Raw genomic sequence first — 19,176 nt, 5'->3', positions numbered from 1 at the left:
CTGGTATTGGTACTTGTGCCAAAGCAGGGTGACTGGAGATACTGAGCTTTTGTTGGTAATTGGTCCTCAAGAAGTCTGCGTAACTCGTGGTTTATGAAAAAACTGTCGATGCAAGCCTGCTTTCTCTTCTCCTGTTTTCTTAGCATTGTAGAAAACCAGATTTATATGACCTGAGATAGTTTTTCAGAGAAAATGGAGCCAGCCCTTCTACTGCATGTATTTCCTAAGTACAGCAGAGAAGAACAGTTGTTTTATGCTTCAGATGTAAATATTGTGGCTTATTGTCTGTTAAAGTACTCATAGCAGTGCATTTTTAAGAGCTTTAATAAGAGGTACTGGTGTGACTGATTGGCTTTTGTCCTTTGCTTGGTAACTTTGTGCTCATTGTCATTAACTAAAAATACAGGTTTTTTGTTTGTTTTTATATGATCAGCAATAATAGAAACGGCTATAGCTATTTATTTCATTACTTTTGGGTAAAAGAAAAAAATGTGCAGTTGTTCTTGCATAATATCCGCATCTACTACATGTATTAAAGCCCGTGGTATGGAGGACATGAAAGCACACAAATTATCTCGTACTGTTCTAATGGCATACAAGAGAAATTAACTTTGCAGACAATGGTTTTCATATTATCTTATAAGATAAAAATTGTATGAACATTGAAGAGTTTAGAAAACCAATCTTGCAGTGACATGAATATATGAAATGCAAGGTTTTATAGACTTATTTTTAATGTTTTCTCTAGTGAGCCTAGTGAATTTTCAAGTAGTTTTAATTGATTGTGATAGTAAGTTCTTTTTTTTCCCCCCTCCGCCCCCCCCCCCAACACTGACCCCTATCTTCATCTGTATCACCTTGTCTTTTGTTGAAGGTGTGTGAGCAGTAATAAATTGAAGTATAGACTGGTATCTTCTCTTCTGAGAGTAGCTAAACTTTTCAATAACTAACAAGAACAACAAATACCTGTTGAAGCAGCTCGTAAAAGTTCTCTGTTCACAACTCTGTAACCAGCAAAATCATTTGTTTTGATTACAGTTATTGGAAAACTCATTGTGCAAGATTGCAGGAATTTTCAGCACACAAAAAAATGTATTTCAAAAGAAATTGTATCTTGAATATAATAGAGATGTGGTAACCAAATACACAAAGAACTATTTAAAATCTGTAAGTCATTTAAGCTGGTGCTGCCGTTTGTGAGACTGGTTTAGTGACTTTCCATTGTTAAGGCTTTCTTTGAGTGCCATCGCAGCATTAGCTGTAAGTTAGTTCCTGAGTGCTGTTGCCTTTTGGCACTGCTTGGTAGCTTCAGGCCCGAATTTGATTTGACAGGAATGACTGAAACTCCTACTAATGGTTTGGCAGCAGGAGCTGCAGCTTCTGTATGATGCATCTACATATTCAGCCGCTCTTGCTGGTAATCTGGGGCTTCCAAAAGCATGAGGATGTCTGTTCAAGTCTGTGTGCATCTGAGCAGTAAAAATGGGAAGATTTTTGAATGGTGTTTTAAATTCTAGTAGGAATTTAGCTTCTAGTTGGGAAAGGAGAGAGGAAATACCAATGTTTTCTGGTTTTCCATCTGTGCATTTCAAAATAGAGGCAACTAACATCAAATACGTACGTGCATGTGGCCTTAAAAAGCTACAACTGTTGTGTTACTTCTCTGTTCTCTTTACGGATGCGCTCTGTACCTTACAGTATGGATTGGTGTCCTGTTGGAAGAGTTGTTGGGAAGGAAAGGAACTCAGTGGCTGAGACTTGCTTTAGTTAGCTTGCAAGACACATGTCCTGTGAAGGAGGCATTGTAAAATGTGCCATTGCTTCGTGGCATTGGCGGAGAGATGAGGCTTTCACACTTGAATCTCTGGGCCTGGTTCAGTAGATGACCTCTCCTCCGTTACAACCTGGGCTGATGTGCATGGAGCATGTGATTTTCATTTCCTGTGAGCGAAACTTTTGGTGCTTCAGTTGGTGTAGTGCTGGCGTGTTGCCCGTAGGGTATGCATACAGCAGTGTACTTCAGATGAGCTCGATGGATCGAATGATGCGGTAGGTGCAACCCGTTGGTGTTGATGTGCTTTCTTTTTTTCTTTTTCTGGGGGTAGGGAGTGTGTAGAGGAGGGCACAGCCTGCATGGCTCCTCGTGTTGGTTCTGTCCGATATGAGCCCCTAACACGGGCACGGAGCTGGGCTGCTGGTAGGGCACTGAGGTACTGCTGGGTTCTGCTAAAGCAACAGAGCCCAATTCCCTGCCATGGGGCTGCAGGGCAGAAGCCAGAGCTGTTAGCTGCACCCTCGGGTCTCCCATCGGTACAAGCGGGATGTGGCTTCCTGGAAAAGTGGCGGTGGCAAGAAATGCATGCGTTGGGATAGTTTGTGAGGAGCGTGTGGCATATAAGCCAGGCAGTGAAAAGTAGGTCTCAAGATGTTTTCTGGTGCTGTAATTTTTCTGTAGCGTACATCAGAACCTTTTTAAGACTGCATCAGCCTCACTGACATCACCGTCAGTGCCTTGTTTTGTAGCCTGGAACAGAGGGAAAGTTCTGAGACCTGTACAGAGTGTTCAAGTGTTTGGGAGGGTTGCTTTGGTTTTGGTAGCGGCAGGAGAAGGACGCATCTTCACAGGATTTCAGCTCTTTGTTTCGTCCTTCTTACTTCTTTCTGGAACTTTGAAATAACACTGGCAGAAACCAGGTAGGCATATCAGCTGCTGGGTTGTTTTTTATTATGATTCTAGGGTATGCAATAAATGGTATAAATTGGTTTCAGACTTTAAGTTTATCTAACAGAAGAGATGTTTAGTGTTTCCTCCAGGAACTGGTTGTGCAGTGGGAGCTGTCATACAGCTGCGAGGAGCCCATCGATGGGGGAATGATAGGAGCAAACCGTGTGCAAGCCTCTCTGAGCCTGCAGCGTGCGTAATATGACTTAGTAATAGTATGGCAACTGGAGGAAACAATTACTAGTGGATTTAGTTGTTTTCAGCAGTTTTGCTTTGATAACGATTGAGGGGTTTTGAAAAAGAACTATTTTTAAATTTTATGAAGTAGTTGATGATCTGTGGCTATTGGAGTGGACCCAACATTAGACAACCAAACATCCCCAACTGCAGTTACACTAAGATCACTTAAAAATGAGACAAGATGAAATACCTGTGACTCCGTTGTTTGAAAGGAAGCATGCTTATCGCAGTGTAACTTGTAAAGCTATTCTCTCAGTACAAATTAATTTAAAAATTAATAGTTCAGTGTAATAGTGCACAATTAAAAACAATCTAAAATGTCTTATGCTGCTGTTATACTTTCTATGCTTGCTGTAATTAGATTATAATTGTAAATATATCGTGCCTCTTAATTTTACATCATGCATTTTTCATCATAGTTTGATTATGGGAGCGAAATGAAGTGAAGGAATACACTGGAGATCCGTGTAGTCTCACCCTCGACTAATAAAACGCTTCTGATCTTTTTGCCTCTTCTTAAAACTGTTTTGAAAATATTCTCTTTGCTTTTCATGAGTGTGAAAGAAGGTGACAAATGTAGGTATCCATGTTCAGTTCTGTATGCTTAGAAGAAAAGGAAGTTGAGGTGATATTCTGAGGTTTGTAGTGGCCTGAGAGAAGGTTGCCACTGTAAGGTCACCTCGGGGCCTTGCCTTCGCCAGGCTGAGCAGCCCCAGCTCCCTCAGCTCCTCCTTGTAGGAGCGGGGCTCCAGTCCTCTGAGCGTCCTCACGGCCTCCTCTGGACCTGATTCAAGTCCACGTCCTTAGGCTGGGGGCCCCGGTGCTCCTCTGGCTACATATCTCAAAGCTTAATGGAGATTGGCCTGGAAAATAATACTTCATTAATGGTTGGAAGTGCTACACGACAAGGTGTTGATCTCAGCTCTTGGTATCAGCTGAATCTTTTTTCTACCCCTTTTGTGACTAAATGTTTGGCACCTAACTTGATAATTCAGTGTATTCATGAAGTCCACTATCTTGCATCTGACGTTTGCATTTGTTTTGTTTTGTTGTTGTTTTGAAACTGACTTGAAACTTGAAAGTGCTGTTCTGCTGGCAAGTGCTTGCTTTCCTACCGCTTGTTTCAGAGCGACAGGTGACGCTGCTTTTGGAGAGAATTTATCTTGTCCTTATTGAAAGCTTAGGAAGAAATATTGACCATACGTCAGAATGGTGTAACTTGATGCATGAGGGTATTGTCAGAGGTGGAATTCACCTGATCAGAGCACAGGGCACAGGCTTTGGTGCGGCTGAGATGCACACCCTGCGTGGTCGCAGCCTTTCACCCATGTTAGCAGCTCCCTCCCTTTTGTATCGGCTCTAAATTTGGCTTTGCAAGTATCCCTGGGATTATCCCACTCAAAAACCTCTTGCTCTGCTCTTGATTGCCATTCTATTCATATACCAGATCGCAAATGCAAGACATGCCTAGGAAGCAGTGATGTGTTGTCTCGGGTAGCTATGGTTGGCCCAACAAGCCAATTCATTGCAACGTGCACTTAAGGAAGATGTATAGAAATGAGGGCTAGAGTATTTTTCAGAATGCGTTTCTGAAATTCCACGTAGTTTATTTTTAAGAGAGCCCACAATGAGAAATATTTTCAAATCCTGAACTGGTGGGGCTGTATTTAAATTCTTCGTAGCAGAGACCGGCTTTTCTGCATAGTAAGCTTATTGCTCTTAAGTGTTCTTACGAGACCATGTTGTAAAATTACGATCCTGTTATTAACGTTGTTTGTGAAGCAGTGTATGACAGTTTTCAGTGGGGCTAAGCATAATAAAATCTGTGACTCAAAATTTGCCCTGTTTTGCATTATCTGAGAACTGAAATCTAGACATCTGGTGTATTGAAAGCACTTGTATTTGGTGGGGCATTAGCTTGTAATCTGCAACTGGTGTGTTTTTTTGTGTTTTTTTTTTTTTTTTTTTTAAAGCCCTTCCTTCCCCCCACCCAAAGAGAGCCCTAAAAACCTCATTTTCTTCTAAAATGCTGTTAAGCATATCCATTGTATTTATATTGTACTCGTTCCTTTTAATTATGGTTAATTTTATGGGTGATGTCACCACATTAACAAATGGAAATCTGTTTGAACTTGCCTTTTAAACATTTCTAGGAGTTGCATGCTCTGGATTTACTTCTGTGTTTGAGGAACAATTTTCACCTTCCTTGTAGTTGTAGCAGCTTAATGAATTGTCTGCCACTGTGAGGCAGCAGAATTCAGTTGTCATCTCCCAGCACCTAGCAGGTTTATCATGTCTGTACAAGTAACAAAGTACTCCCTCCGCTGACCTTTTTTGCACTGTATTTCCCTGCTTTTTCACTTTCTATTTTCAGAAGGGCCCACACAAATGGGAGGAAGTGAAAGTGGAAAGTGGCAAAGCTGTGTCAAGTGTGTAGAGTTAATGAGATGAGTAGGGCATCATCTTGGAGCTGAGTAGCACAGTTCCTGGAATGAGCAAACTCTTTCAGACTCTAACTGTATTTAATATGTGTTTCAAAACCAATCTGTGGCTTTTTGTCATGGATGTCTTCATCACTCAAGACAGCAATATTTTGCTAGCTTTACAGTTGGATGTATACAAAGAATTTTGTTTTTTATATTTTTTATACAAATTTTAGGTAAGCATTTTATACTCCCTATTTCTTTTTAAAACGAGAAATTGCATAGGATGGGGGAAAGGAAGTATGTGTGTATGAAATTGGCTTGTAACACATTTACTGATGAATATTTGTTGATATATTTAACTTTCATCCATTTTTTCATTTGCTTTGCTTTTCTTTAGGAAATACAGCTGCATAACAAGGGAAGGACAGAATTGCTGGAAAAATGTACCAGGCTATCTGCTTTAGCATTTTATAAGCTTTATGAGTTTGTCAGTAGCTAACATTTCCACCAGTTAAAATGTTTAATCATTCTTCTCATTCAGTTTTGAATCGTGCTAGCTGTTGCTAATGCTTGTTCTTTTTTTTGAAGTCTCTCTGAACCTTCCTCAGTTGTCAAATAATTAGGCTGTCCAATTCTTTGCGTACATTTCTTATTTAAAAAGCAATACCTGCTGTTGTAATGATTGTTACAATTTAAGAATGTAATCTTTCCTGAGATAATTGCACACTCGTTAAATGACTGTAATAATTGTCTTCAAAATGCTCCAAAAGAGAAACCTTTTTGTAAAAAGTTGTTAATGGGTGGCAGGCACAGGCAGGAAGCTTCTGTCTAGCTCAGCTTACAGGGGTAATCCTCCAGGGTGAGACAGGTTGACAGAAGCAAGTAAAATAGATGATGTTAAAAAAATGCACAAATAAGTAAGATTGAATATCTAAATACTTATTTGCAAACAGATGTCTTGTTAACACTGAAGAACCGTAAAGCAGTGAGTAATGATGCAATGGTGCAAGCTCAGTGTCTGAGCTTGGTGCCTAATTAGAAAGGGAGAAAAAAGGAAAATAAAACTTGTCTTGAATCGTCCTCTAAAGACAGCAGTCCATACTGTAGACTGTTGAAGCAGTAGTTCAGTGTCTGTTTAAAATACCATTAGATTAAGGGAAAAACTTTATGGGGAAAAAGCTCCCTTCTTACATCATGTGTTAATTCAACCATTTGTGCTGTGAACTGAACTGCAAAACTGATTCAGGAGCTGCGAAATGGCTTTTTGTTGCCAGAGCTGTTTCTTGAGAATACGAGTTGCTGACTTGGTTTGCTGCGTAGTTGGACAAAACTGCACACGCTAGAGACAGCGGCAGCGGGAGAGGAAGGCGTGATGAGCTGGGAAGCACCTTGTGCTGCAGTAAGGCAACCAACTGTGTGCTGTCACGCGCCTCAGAGGCTCAGAGGACATCAGTGGGCTCACAGGGGAACTCTCCCTTGGTACTGGCGGAGACCAGCTGTCCAGTGCTGTTAGCTAAAGCCTGATATTTTTATTTTTTTTTTTTCTTTTCCAAAAGGCTTAAGACATAGCTTTGCCTCCAAAACTTCCAGAATGCCATTCCACCTTGAGACATTTTGTAGAAGATCAGTGTGTTTCTAAAGCGTTAGTGAAATCTTACTGCCAAAAGAGAAGCAGAGCTTTTAAAGATGTTAACCAGTGGCCTGCTTTTGAAGCCAAAGAATCTTAAGTACATTTGGAATCCATGTGGCTTTTATACAGGTGTCAGTGTGTTATGTGCACTCAGGTTTTACAATTTCTTTTAGCTGTAACGTTAAGTCTAAATATATAGAGAAACCAAAACAATTCCCAGCACTTTGTCCAATCAATAGCCTTCCAGAACTGGGGGGGTATTGTTTACTTTGTAGTTTATCTAGATAAAAAATTTGCACAAGCTCCTAGCTGCATGGATTCCCAAGACAGTATCTATCCTTATGTGCTGAGAGGGGATTGAATTTGGCAACTCTTAAAGAAAGTAAATACAAGTGAGTGGGCTTCGAGGGTGGTGGGGCTGAGAATTAATATTTTGATTTGAATATATTTGATAAATGAATCTAGGAACATAGCTTTAGGCTAGGAACAGTTGACAAGTCCTATATTTTTTGAGCATAGTGTAATTTGTAGTCTACTTATTCATGTTTCTTTCATAACTGTGGTAGGCTTTCTTTTGCGTGGGTTATTTAGCTTGTGCTTGCACTTACTTTGGTTTTTTGCTCTCTTGATGTCTTACTGTGAAGGCTAGCATTTTAATGTATATTCTAGGAAAATGTTCCAATCTTTTCTGTAGTGCCTTTTCAGGAGGTGGTAAGGTAATTTCCATGTTAGTAGCATCCTGCATATGCATACAAAATGCTATTGAACAGCAAGCCAGAACTAGTTTCATAGATTAGTAGAAAGACCTACTGTAGGAGATGTTCATAACATCACAACTGAGTTCCAGTTTATATGCTGGAAAGAAGTATTGCCCTTAATGTTGAAGAAGATACTGTTGATAATGTTGAAGAAGACTTCTTGTCGTTAGAGCATTTTGTTTGCTTCTTTTGTTGTGCTTGGAAAGATTGTTTCACAAGGAGAATTTCTGAATTCTAACCCCAGGCTTGAAGCCCTGTGTTTGTTCAGAGGTTCCAGGAGCCTTTCTCTCCAGCTGTAGCGTTAACAAGTGGCAGGTCAGCAGGCTGCAGTTCAGCATTCGTACTCGTAGACAGAACTGTGTCAGGGATTGCTTAAACACAACACAGAGCCCCGTGCACACAGACACAGAGATGCTCTCCAAAATGTTTTTGGAGTCGGGAAGTGTTACAGTGCTGAATGCTTTAATAATACTCAGATGGAGCTGTGAAATTGAAGTATGGTTTTAACATCTGGCCTGTCATGATTTATTATGGGAGAGGAGTACACAGAGGGAAGTGCCAGCTTTTCCATGGTCTGTGTATTGTTGTGATTTTTCTGCAAGCTTTACGCTTAGGGACCACTGATTTTAAGTCGTGCTGTCTTGGTTTTAGTATGATTAAATTCACCAGTAAAAATGTAAGTTTGAGTTCAGCATATTCAGACTAGAGCAGTATCTCTCCTGCTGAAATTATCACTTAGCCTGTGCTTGAGCAAGGGATTGTTGATGCATGGGAGCTCAGTTCCTGTTCTGTAGGCCAAGTGTTGCTTTATCTCTTCCTTTGGGGATTTTGTTCTGCGATAAAAACCATGTCAGAATTAAGAGGTGATGTTCCAGGCATAACCTGAATATGTGCTCTTCTGTTCTACCCCCTGCCTCCCTGTTTTATGTGGCTTTTGATGTGTGTTTTTTTCAAAGTCCTGCCAATTATAGCCATCTGAAATGAGATCTGTCCAGGAAGCTAAGTGGCATGACTGAAAGCATCATCGTGTGACATGAATATGCATCCCTATGTGGATGGGGAAAGGTGTCTTTAACATCTTCTCATTGTTGGTAGGATTCCAGAGAGAGATTTATGTGTACAAGCTTAACAAAGTTTCCTAAAGTTTGTTTTATTTTAAGTAAACAGAGGCAAAATCAGAAGTGTGTCTTACTGTCTATAAGATTGGTAAGAACAATTTTGAAAAAAAGATTTATTTTGAAGTTTCTGTGTTGGAGCTCTTACTTCTGTCATCCCGTGGAGGATTCTTTCACCTGCAGTCATTTTTTACTCTGAAATCTGATCAAGCTCCTGATACTGTACAAGAGGCATATTTTATGGTGCCAGCCTGTTGGGCGCTTTCACTTAATAGAGTTTAACTGCAAGTGTGAGTGGGCTTTCACTGACTCTGGGAGACCTGGGGACATGGTGAGCGAACCTTCCTGGTCAGGGATGGAGGCAGGAGGGTGCTGGTGTCCTGGCTGTGCCACAGGATGTCCTTGGCAGCACGCGGCCATCTCTAGCCAGCCTGTCTTTCTGTGTATGGTTAACAGCAGTTGCTGTTGACTCAAACTCCGTTAAAGATGATAAAAATTTCATTTGTCTTGAGCCCTACACCTAGTCTTGTCTCTTGTGCAAATAGCCAGCTTTGGCTGAGATAGAAAATGACTGCTAGGCTTCCTTCTAGTGAGCTGTCTTAAAACTTTGTTTAGTCCCTACCAAAAGTTCCTACTCACTACTGGTTTTTGTGGTTAACCCAGTGAAGCTCTTGGGTGCTATGTTCTCTCTCTCTCTCTCTCTCTCTCTCTTTTAAGACACTTCTGGGAAAACAACAGCTTGTTTTTTCCTTTGCCTGAAATTGAATCCTGCTGGTCCCCTATAGTATCCCTCAACTTGTGAGCATTGTTTTCAAACCAGCACCTCTTTTTAATAAATGCCTTTTCTGTGGGCGTCTGGTTTTCCCTATTCATTGAGAGGAGTGGGTTTTTTCAGGAACATTTGAGAAACCTGTATGCAGGAGTAGTTTTGTTAGGCTTATATATATGCTAAAGTGCTCTTCTTTTACCTTGGATATTCTAGCACCTTGGTAGAGAAAGCCATCAAAGTAATTCCTTGAAGCTGACACAGCAGATATGCAAGTTAGTTTGAATTGAAGAGGAAGAAGTATGTCCCCCTTTGATTTAAATGGAAATATGCTGTGCAGTCAGCACTGGTTTTAATGATATGTGACTTCCTAGCTGGTAATGTTAAAAATAAATTGCTTTTCCCAATTTGTGTCAGTGTCTTCTAATGTACCGAAAATGCTCATTTTTTTTGTTTCACTGAAATTGCAAGCATTGAAGACATTTTGGTTACTCTGTTAGGTATGAAGGAATCCTACAAAAATGCCATGCTCACAGATTGAGTGAACTTCTAAACTTAAGTGCTTTTAATGAATAAACTCCCTATTTGTAAATAAAGAAGTCTTGCATGTAAGACTTACTGAAGATGTAGCTTGTTTCAATTCACAGATAGTTTATGATCAGCATTTTCCTGTTCATGTGGAATTAAATCATATCTTTTTCACATCTGTTATCTCTTTCACAGCACTTGATTTTTTTTTTGTCATCAACAAGCAGTGAAAGTACATGCTGTTTTTAAATAATAATAATAAAAAAAAGAGGGTGCTATCACAGAATCATTTCCTGACATTGCCCGAGACAACGATTGGTTGCAGCTCCAGCGGCCTTCATGTTCTCAATGAGCTGCTCGGCTTCGCCTCCAAGTGAACTGTAAGGCCGCATCCATTCCGCGTTACGAAATTGGAGTTGGGTTTGGTAAGCTACGCTGTGAAAACATCTGATGGAAGAGAGCCCGTGTCTGTGCTTCGGTTAATCCGCAGTTGCTCCTGGGGCCTAGCCCAGCCTGCCTTTCTGTCAGTAATTGCAGTGAGGTGTGGAGACAAGAGGAGGGCAGGTTCACGCTAGTTCAGTGGAGCTGCTGCCTCCTGCCCTTCGCTCCCATCGCCCCGGCAGGTTGAGTGGCTCTGCTGAAGAAGCAGAGTGCAGAAATGAGAGTGGGGACGGCTCCGTGTCTGCCGCCCTCGCCTGCGGCTGCCTGGCTGCAGTGCTTACGCGCCTCAGGCTGTGGGGCAGGCAAACCTGAGGGCTTTGGGGGGAAGAGCATGAGGAAACAGTGGCATCCTTTCCATAAGGATGAAAGGGGGTTGGGTTTTAATTATAAAAATCTTCTCTTATGAGGCCATTCGCATCAGCAGAAGGTGTAGAAAAGGAGCACTTGATGTGAAATGGAGTTGTGACCAGAAGCAGCCACCCTTCGGGCCGCGCGGTTTGTTGCTCCGAGCTGTATGCGGGCTGTGCTGCTTGCTGGCGGTAGGTGTGGATCACCAAGGTGATCAAAAAGCTCGTGTTCTTTTGGGGGGTTATTTGGATGGCTTGGGGTTGTCTTTGTTTGGTCTCTTTGTCCTCCCTCTGGTTGGTGAAGAAAAGCAGGAGAAAATCTCTCGGCAGCGCACAGAAGTGGTGGCAACTTAGAACATGAGTGGGCAGGCAGCAACTTGGCAAAATGGCAAGTGGAGAGTTCTGCTTTTTTCCCCCTTGTTTGTAATTGTTTTCTCTCTTCTTCAGGCTTTTGCAGCCAAATCTTTGTAGTTTTACATTGAAATCAGCATTTTTAAGGGTTTTGCGGTTCTTTATAGTTTCTAAACAGAAACAAAATGGCTTCATATAAGACCCAGAAGCCCAAACGTGAATACTTTTCAAGTAATATGGAAATTGACTGAAGGCTATAAATCTGAGTAGGGCCTGTGGTGTTTAAATTGCAGTGAAAAGGTTGGATAAAAGCTGTCTCAGCGTATTCAACCTGCCTGAGTTTGCACACCTTTGTAACGCCCGCCCCCGTGTCAGTTTTAACGTGGGGTAGTTTTATACACAGAAATGGCGAATGGCAGGCATGTCTGTAAGTGCTTACAGCTGCAAGGATCAAACATAATTGCGTCTTCAGTTTTCACAGTGTTTATTTCACAGTACACGCAGTAGTTCCTATCTGTTTTGCTACCAAGTCATTGACTTGAATTCTATTACTTGGCTGCCTGGACAACAGCACATAGGTGCTGTGGGGCAGGATTGCTGCTCTGCTTCACCTGTGGGTTGGCTCACGTGGTTTCTTCTCTGGAACACCCAGAAGTTGGGCTGTTGAACAACTAGCCTGCGTCTGCTTGATAGACTTTCAAGGGATGGTCTTTGAGCTGGTTAGTAACAGAGTTCCAGTGGATTGGTGCCAGCTTATTTGAGCTGCTGTCAAAATTGTCTTAAAAATAAATAAATAAAAATGGAAGCTTTTGGTGAAAAGGAAAACTGGAAGAGTTCAGTGTATCCTGTGTACAAATGTCTTTTTGTCGTATATTGTGGTTGGGGTGTATCTTATTTCAGGTGTTAATTTTTCACTTTTATTTTAGTTAGAGATTGAATTTATTATTCATAAGACTCTGATTACAGAACACTAAAAGTCTTTCTGAGTTTCTGAGAAAAAACAAGCTTGGATTTTATTTGGCTTTTTGTTTTGCTTTTTGATCATTCTTGCAGTTTTGGAAAAATGCAAATGCTTAGCTAGCTTCCTCTTCTGACTCATAAGGCCTCCAAGTAAGCTGCTGCATTATGGCAGATCTTGTTCCTTTCCAGAGAGGCACTTTCTGAAAGATTCTTTCCCATCGGAGACTAACTTCCTTTCTGGCAGTAAAAAAAATAAAATAATTAAAAAAAAATAAAATTAAGTTCTAGACCACTGCATCAGACTTGTCTCTGCATTTAAATCTGTGCATGTGAATTCTTCCTGACTTCAGACAGCCAAACTTGTGAGTTTATCACCCTTTCAGGGTGGGAGCGATAAAACATCAAAAGAAAAATAGTGTAGAAAGTAGTAGTTTCTGAAACTGACAGGAAACTATCTACAGCACTCTTCTCTTTGTTTTGTTATGTTATTATGCATAGAGAATTGAAGTAAATTTGAGTAATCAGGATGGAAGTACAGAAATTAATTTTTTTCATGATATATTATCCTAAATCTTATATTTCCTGCATTTCCTGTATTAAACCTTTATTTTTATTTATTTTTTTTTTTTTGAGAGAGGGAGGAGTGATAAGCCCTGTGTTTCTGTGAATACATAATTTTCTTGAATCTCTAGAATTGGTTTATTTTAATTTATACATTGTAAAGTTCCTTTTCAATCACGTGTTAATTCTAGAGAGCGATACTATGCTTATATCAGTCAGGCCTTCACAACAGGACCAGTAGCTAAAACATTGTAAGAAATAGGCCTGTACACTACAGCCTTTGCTGTTTTCCAAGAGTTCAGCCGTTCCGTAACGTGGGCAGTTCAACCGTCCCGTCAGTTGGGCAGGTTGGAGGTGCTCCGATGAGCTGCTGGGAAAGAGGACCAGGAAGCTCAAGGTGATGTGAACACTGCTCAGCTTGAGTTTACAGCAGGAGTAACAAACCGGATGTGAAAGATGGAGATTTTGGCCACTCAGACCAAACAGCTGCTGGAGAAATCTGGGTCCCAATAGGGTATCCGTGGTTCTTTCCTTTTGATGCACTGGAATGGCTTCTGGCATAGGGGGGAGAGGAGGGAGGTAGCGAGGAGACTGCTTGGAGAATTGCAGACTGCTCTCAAGCAGAGGGAAGTTGAAGGTTTCTTTGGTTGGAGTAGGGACAAAGGGAAGAATGAGAAGATGATGTGGTGTCGAAGGGCTGCCTTTTGCAGCTGGTGGTCCCAACACCTAGAGCATCTCAAGTGGATGCTCGGAGGTCTAAGGAGGACTGAGCTCATTTTCCTTGCCCCAGATCCTGCTTAAATCCTGTGTGCTTCATGCCAGTTGCCAAAGAACAGCTATCTCAGAGATGTACCTAATTTGGCTAAACTTGATCGATGGGCTAGAAATTACCGAGAACTTGGAGGCGTAAATGCACAACCTGGTATGACGTGGTTGTGTAGCCTTGCTTTTTTTTTTTTTTTTTTTTTTTTTTAAACAAGCTGGAGGAAAACTGAGCAGCTGTGAGCTGGGCAGCAGCCTCGCTGAATGTTTTAAAGCTCAATCTTCCTTTTAAGACACAAGTCAAAGAGTGTGTGATTACTAAGGCTGCCTCGGTAGGGTTCTGGCTGCCACGGGATGTGTTGGATGAGGAGCAGTGGGACCAGGTCTGGCGGTGCCTGCAGCGTGCTTGCTTTCAGCGAACAGTTGTGATGCTGGCATTTCGGCTCTACTTGCTCATGGCACCACCAGGCTGCTTTTTAGCAATTCAGCACATAGTAGCAGGAATAGAAAATGTTCCACAGTAAGCTTTTACTTGCTACATTGTGTTGCTACGTGCTATATTTTCAAGAGACCTGGTGTTTGCAAACAGGAAAGAGGGAATACTGAATCATTCTCCTGGAGGAGAATTCAGTTTCTATTTGTGTATTTATTTTGGTGGTGATTGTTTATGAAATTTTATAATAAGTATTTGTATATTTATCTCTTTTTGCAAAGCCTCCAAAAATAACTCCAGGAAAATGTCTGAAAAGATGACTTACCTTGTGGGAAGAAAAAAACAAAACTAAAAACCAAAAAACACCCTTCAGTTAAGTCATTTAGGGGTTTCCTGTTGCTTGCTTCCATTTTGTGATGTGGTTTTGTTTTTCCTTTATCAGCATTATGAAAGTTAGGAAATAAAGTGTAATCTTATTCCATTTTTTTTTGAACAGAGAACACAAGCTCAGTAAGCTTTCTTCATTTTTGAAATTGGAGATGTTAGAGTATTTTTGTCTAAAGGAAAGCTTACATTCAGTACGGTAAAAATTATTTCTTACCTTCCCTAACAGCGTTTTATATTTACATGTAATATCTGTACCGGGAGTCCCCTTACTTTGGATCTACAATATAAAATTCAATGTAAATACAATATAAAATACAACTGAATTCAATCTTGTCAGAGAAAAGTTTTGTACAGAACAAAATTAGCAGCTTATTCTGCTTTGCTCCCATATTGTTACTTAGCAGGTTCTTGAAGCACTGCTTGTGCTGGAATGAGAGATGATTTTAACTAACCCATGTTCAGTGGTGAAAGACTAAAAATCACTGCAGTTTGGGTTAATAATATATTTTTATGGAGTACAAAGGACTTTAAAAAAATAAAATAAAAAATAGGTAAGTTGGAGAGAGCTGTTCCATTTTGCTGCTTTGCAGCATTCTGCTCCACACTGTTACAGAAGCTATTAGACTTCCTTGACCGGTTAAATAAAAGTTGTCCTATTGCAAAACCAGGAGTATGTTCCAGCAGAAGCTGCCTTTTACCTGTACTTTTTAAGAATATCTTTGATGTTTTGAGATTTCAGTGGATCAATACATTTGTAGGGCTTCGTTTGGGGGTTTTGTACTCTAATGTCCAGTCTCTTTAAAATCAGAAAGATCTGCATTGTTTTCTTGTCTGTATTTGGCAAATTATATTACACATCTATTTCCAGATACTTGCACAGGTCCTGTGTGAAACCAGTGAGGTGAAACGTGACATTCCTTTTATAGAGTATTGAGTTAAGTGAACTTTTTTTTTAAGAGGTTAAGTAATTGTAAAAATTGGCAGGTGAGCTCAGTCGAGAATATAAGAAAGAATCCAAGTAGGGGTGCTTTTTTTGTTGGAAACATTCACGTATTTGGGGGAATAAAGCTAAGACTTTTGGATCCAGAGGACTGGCATTAGAAGCTTTAGAAAATCTGCAGAGGTATGGCATGGCTCCAAAACTGCTCTGAACTTGAGTAATTCAAATCTACAGCGCATTCACAAGTCCAGTTGACTTGAATGTGGTCGTTACTTTTCTCATACGTAGGAGCAGGGCGTTGAGGCTCACACTGAGCGCAGCGGTTCTTCTGGCAGGGTGCCTGCCCTGTGGCTGCAGCAAAACCCCTGCCGTGCATCAGCCTGGGATCAGTGCAAGTACTCAGTGCTGCTGCTAGTTGGGCATGTGACAGACAGCACCTGAGAAACGCTGCCGAGGAAGTTGGTTTTGTTGGTGTATGTCATTTTCCAAATAGCTGTGTTCGGTGCTACAGACTAGAACAAAAGAAATCGGTACGTGATAGGCACAGCACTGCAGGCCACTGAAAGCTGACACGCATCCAGTGCAGTAGCTTGGCAGGGTGAGCAGGATGAGGTTCTCAATTTCTTTCATTTCCTGGCAGTTTAACACGCTCCATTACATAGTGCTTCCTTTAAGATATACTGGGAGATGGTTTTTATACCACTACCGAATAGTCAGAAAAACAATTCACCCTGTTTGGTGCTGAGCCCCAAAATGCCTCTGCTCAAACAAAATCTTCCACACACAAAAATGCACACTACAGATTCATTCTCCAGTATCAGATGCTGCCTTTGTAGCAACAACCTGCTGGTATGCGTGTGTGACATGAGAAGCACTTGCTTCTTTCTTCATAGGAAGATGACTAAGGTTGCTGGCCTTTACATAAATGTTTTCATTTCTACGTAAATTGAAAATTTATCATAAGCCCAGTGCTAAACGTGGGGTAAGGTATGACGTACAGTAGCCAAATTTACATTCAAAAGTGCCTATTATACAGACACAGACTGTTGGCTCGTCACTTTGCTGTAGTTGTCAGCCATTCATTTATCAACGTTACAGGTAACAAATATGGGAGACAGCAAAGGTAATTTTTTTCCCTGTATCTTTTTTTTTTTTTTTTTTTTTTTAAATCTATTTGTAACACTTCAATGTTAATTCGGGTTAGGTTTCATATATCTATCTCTAAAATTCTGTATCCCTGAAACACTGAATCATTTATAAGAGCTGATAATAAGATCCAAGCAGAGTGCGGAGTATTCTCAGCATAATGAAAGAATCGCAATTTAGAATGCTTCATTGACTGTCCTATTAGTTCCATATATACACCAAAAAGGAAGGAAAAATTATAGAACCCCATGGATCTTCGTTCAACAGTGCTCTTAGTTCTGTAGAGCAATCCAACAGATGGTATGGGGCAACTGTTGAGCAGAAAATAACAAGCAAGTCAGAAGGAACTCCGAAAGGGAGGAAAAAAAAGGTTTTCTGGAGAAAAGAAACCCTCGTGCATGTTTAGATGATCTTTCTGTCAGTTGTGTGGAAGCAGCTTGATTTAACTGAAGTTTTTGTCACAGTAAGTCATCAAAAGACAAATCACTGCCTCTTCTGGAATTGCCATTCAGCAGAGGATTCTGCGTGCACGTGGGGTGACGCATTTGTCTTGTAAGCGATCTTCTACAAATAGACTCTGTACAGGGAGTGAGCTGGTATCTTCTTTTTTAATAGATTTCTTTTTGATTATAAAACTGTCATAAAACCACCACTAGAGTTAATTATGCAGGCTTCTGTAGAGAAAAAGATTTTAGAATACTCAAATGGAATTCAGAAGTCATTGAATTGAGTTCATGCAGTTTTTGATTTGCATTCCTAACTACAGTTTTGTGATTCAAATGATAAATGTATGTTCCTTTAAGAGTTTTCTCTGGGGTAGCTTAAAGCACTTGCAGTTTCCGAATTCTGATGTGATTCTAATAGGAAAATATACAACAATCTAATCTGAACAGAAATAGAAACAATACTGATCACGATCATTTTTACTATTCTTCCTATATTTGTGTCACAGCTGGGATATTGATACTATTTTGGTGGCTTGACATGCACAAAGGGATTCCTTGTTTAGTAATAAACAGGGACAAAGATGATGAAGTGGTAATGCGTGAAGATCAGGTTTCCAGGTGGCTAATTTTAGCTGCTTTCAGTGCAGTTGATGTCAAGGTCATCTTGATTTGCCTAATGACCTGGTAGACTAGCAAAAACTTGTTGCCATACAGGACCTCGTGCTTGCAGATCTTCTGCATCTTCCTGCAGATGTCTGCTGCCAGTAGAAGGAAGAGACTTTCAAGGCATTGCGAATGTGACCCTTAGCTTTCTATTTTTTAGGATGGTTGGGATCATAATTTATTTTGTAGTGGTAGTTGCTGTTTGGGTGAGCTGATCCACAAGTGAAAATAATTATTAAAAAAAAAAAAAAAAAAAGGAAGGGGGTTGTATAATTGTAGTCAGGAATGTGTGACTAATGAAAATACCAGGGAAAGGCATCACTAGGCCTTAGAGTAAGTACATCAAGAATGGACACAACTCAAGAGAGAAATTTGGTCTTGAAGACTGTGTGCACACAGAAGGGAGAGCCATACTGCTCCAGCATGGTGCCCATGCCTACCGCCAGGCAGGGTTTCATGCAGTAGAAGCAACGCCTTGTTCATGGAGTGGGTAAGGCAGCGCCTGGGAGGGTTTTCTAGGAGATAGAAGCTTTTGTTATATTAAACTCCTTTTTTTCTTCTTGGGACTTCCTTTGTAGTGATATGCAGGGGATGTGGAGAAACTGTGTGTTGTCATGGAGCAAATTCAAAGTGCATTTAGGTCTTGAAGGGGAGGAGAGAAAAAAAAAAAAAAAAAAGACAAGCACAAGCAGAGGTTTGTCCTTGCTGTGGGAAATGCTGTTAGGCCAGAGAAGTGCTGGGCTGATGAAAGCCACGCTGAAGTGTTGCAGAAACTCCTTCCTGTGAAAAGCCTCCCTGGTACAGTATTCCCAGCTATCCGGAAGACTGCTGTCACGATTGTTTCTGGGTATCATCTGGTAATTTGATTGTTTTTACGTGAGTTTAATTAAGATACCAATCAGACGTGTCGAGTACCTTCTGCCCCTGTAAGACACCACATCAGTGTCTTTTCAGTGCCACTGAAGGGAAGATGCTTTGCTGGCAGCTGTGAATCAAGGCATATGTGGGGAAGCCTACAGCTCTTGTTTTATCTGTTCCACCCTTAATATTTCTTAGGGATAGCTCTTCCACGTGACCAGCAGGCAGCCCGTACCTGCTGCTGCTAATGGCTTTAGTGGGTGGCAGCGTGAAGCCGACACGGGATTGACGTGGTTCCCCACGTCTCCCTGGTGCCACAGCTCTCAGAGCAGCAACAGGGAACTGGCAGGAGCTCGGTGGTGTCCTTGTGCTGCTGCTCGCCAAAGCTGTCAGCAGCACCACACACCCTGGAGCTTGCTCCGTGCAGGCTTGAGACAACATCACGTTGGTTTACGTTTGGCTCTATCGGGATGATTATCTTTGCAGCCACGAAAACTAAAAGCATATTTTTCTGAACAAAATATTCAGTTTTTAAATGCGTCTGCCTCAGGGTTTTTCTTTCCACCTTCTCCTACACATTTGTCAGCTAAGCATTTCTTTCTCAATGCTGATAGATGAAATAGGTTTGTAAGCCACTGGCAAAAGGACGTGCTCCTTGAGGGTGTTTGATCGGCGTCCCCTCGGAGCGAGGGGGAA

The 19,176-nt window shown here is 41.0% G+C and overlaps 1 protein-coding gene across 7 annotated transcripts in view; it reads left to right on the top strand.

Annotated features, from left to right (window-relative positions):
* CHD9 (chromodomain helicase DNA binding protein 9) overlaps positions 1–19,176 on the top strand; it is a 93,589-nt gene that overhangs the window by 17,507 nt on the left and 56,906 nt on the right. The gene's annotated exons all lie outside the window — the stretch shown is intronic.

This window comes from Aythya ferina (genome assembly GCF_964211825.1).
Source record: "Aythya ferina genome assembly, chromosome: 12".
NCBI classification, from domain to species: Eukaryota; Metazoa; Chordata; class Aves; order Anseriformes; family Anatidae; genus Aythya; species Aythya ferina.
This window is presented reverse-complemented; position numbering and strand designations above follow the sequence as displayed.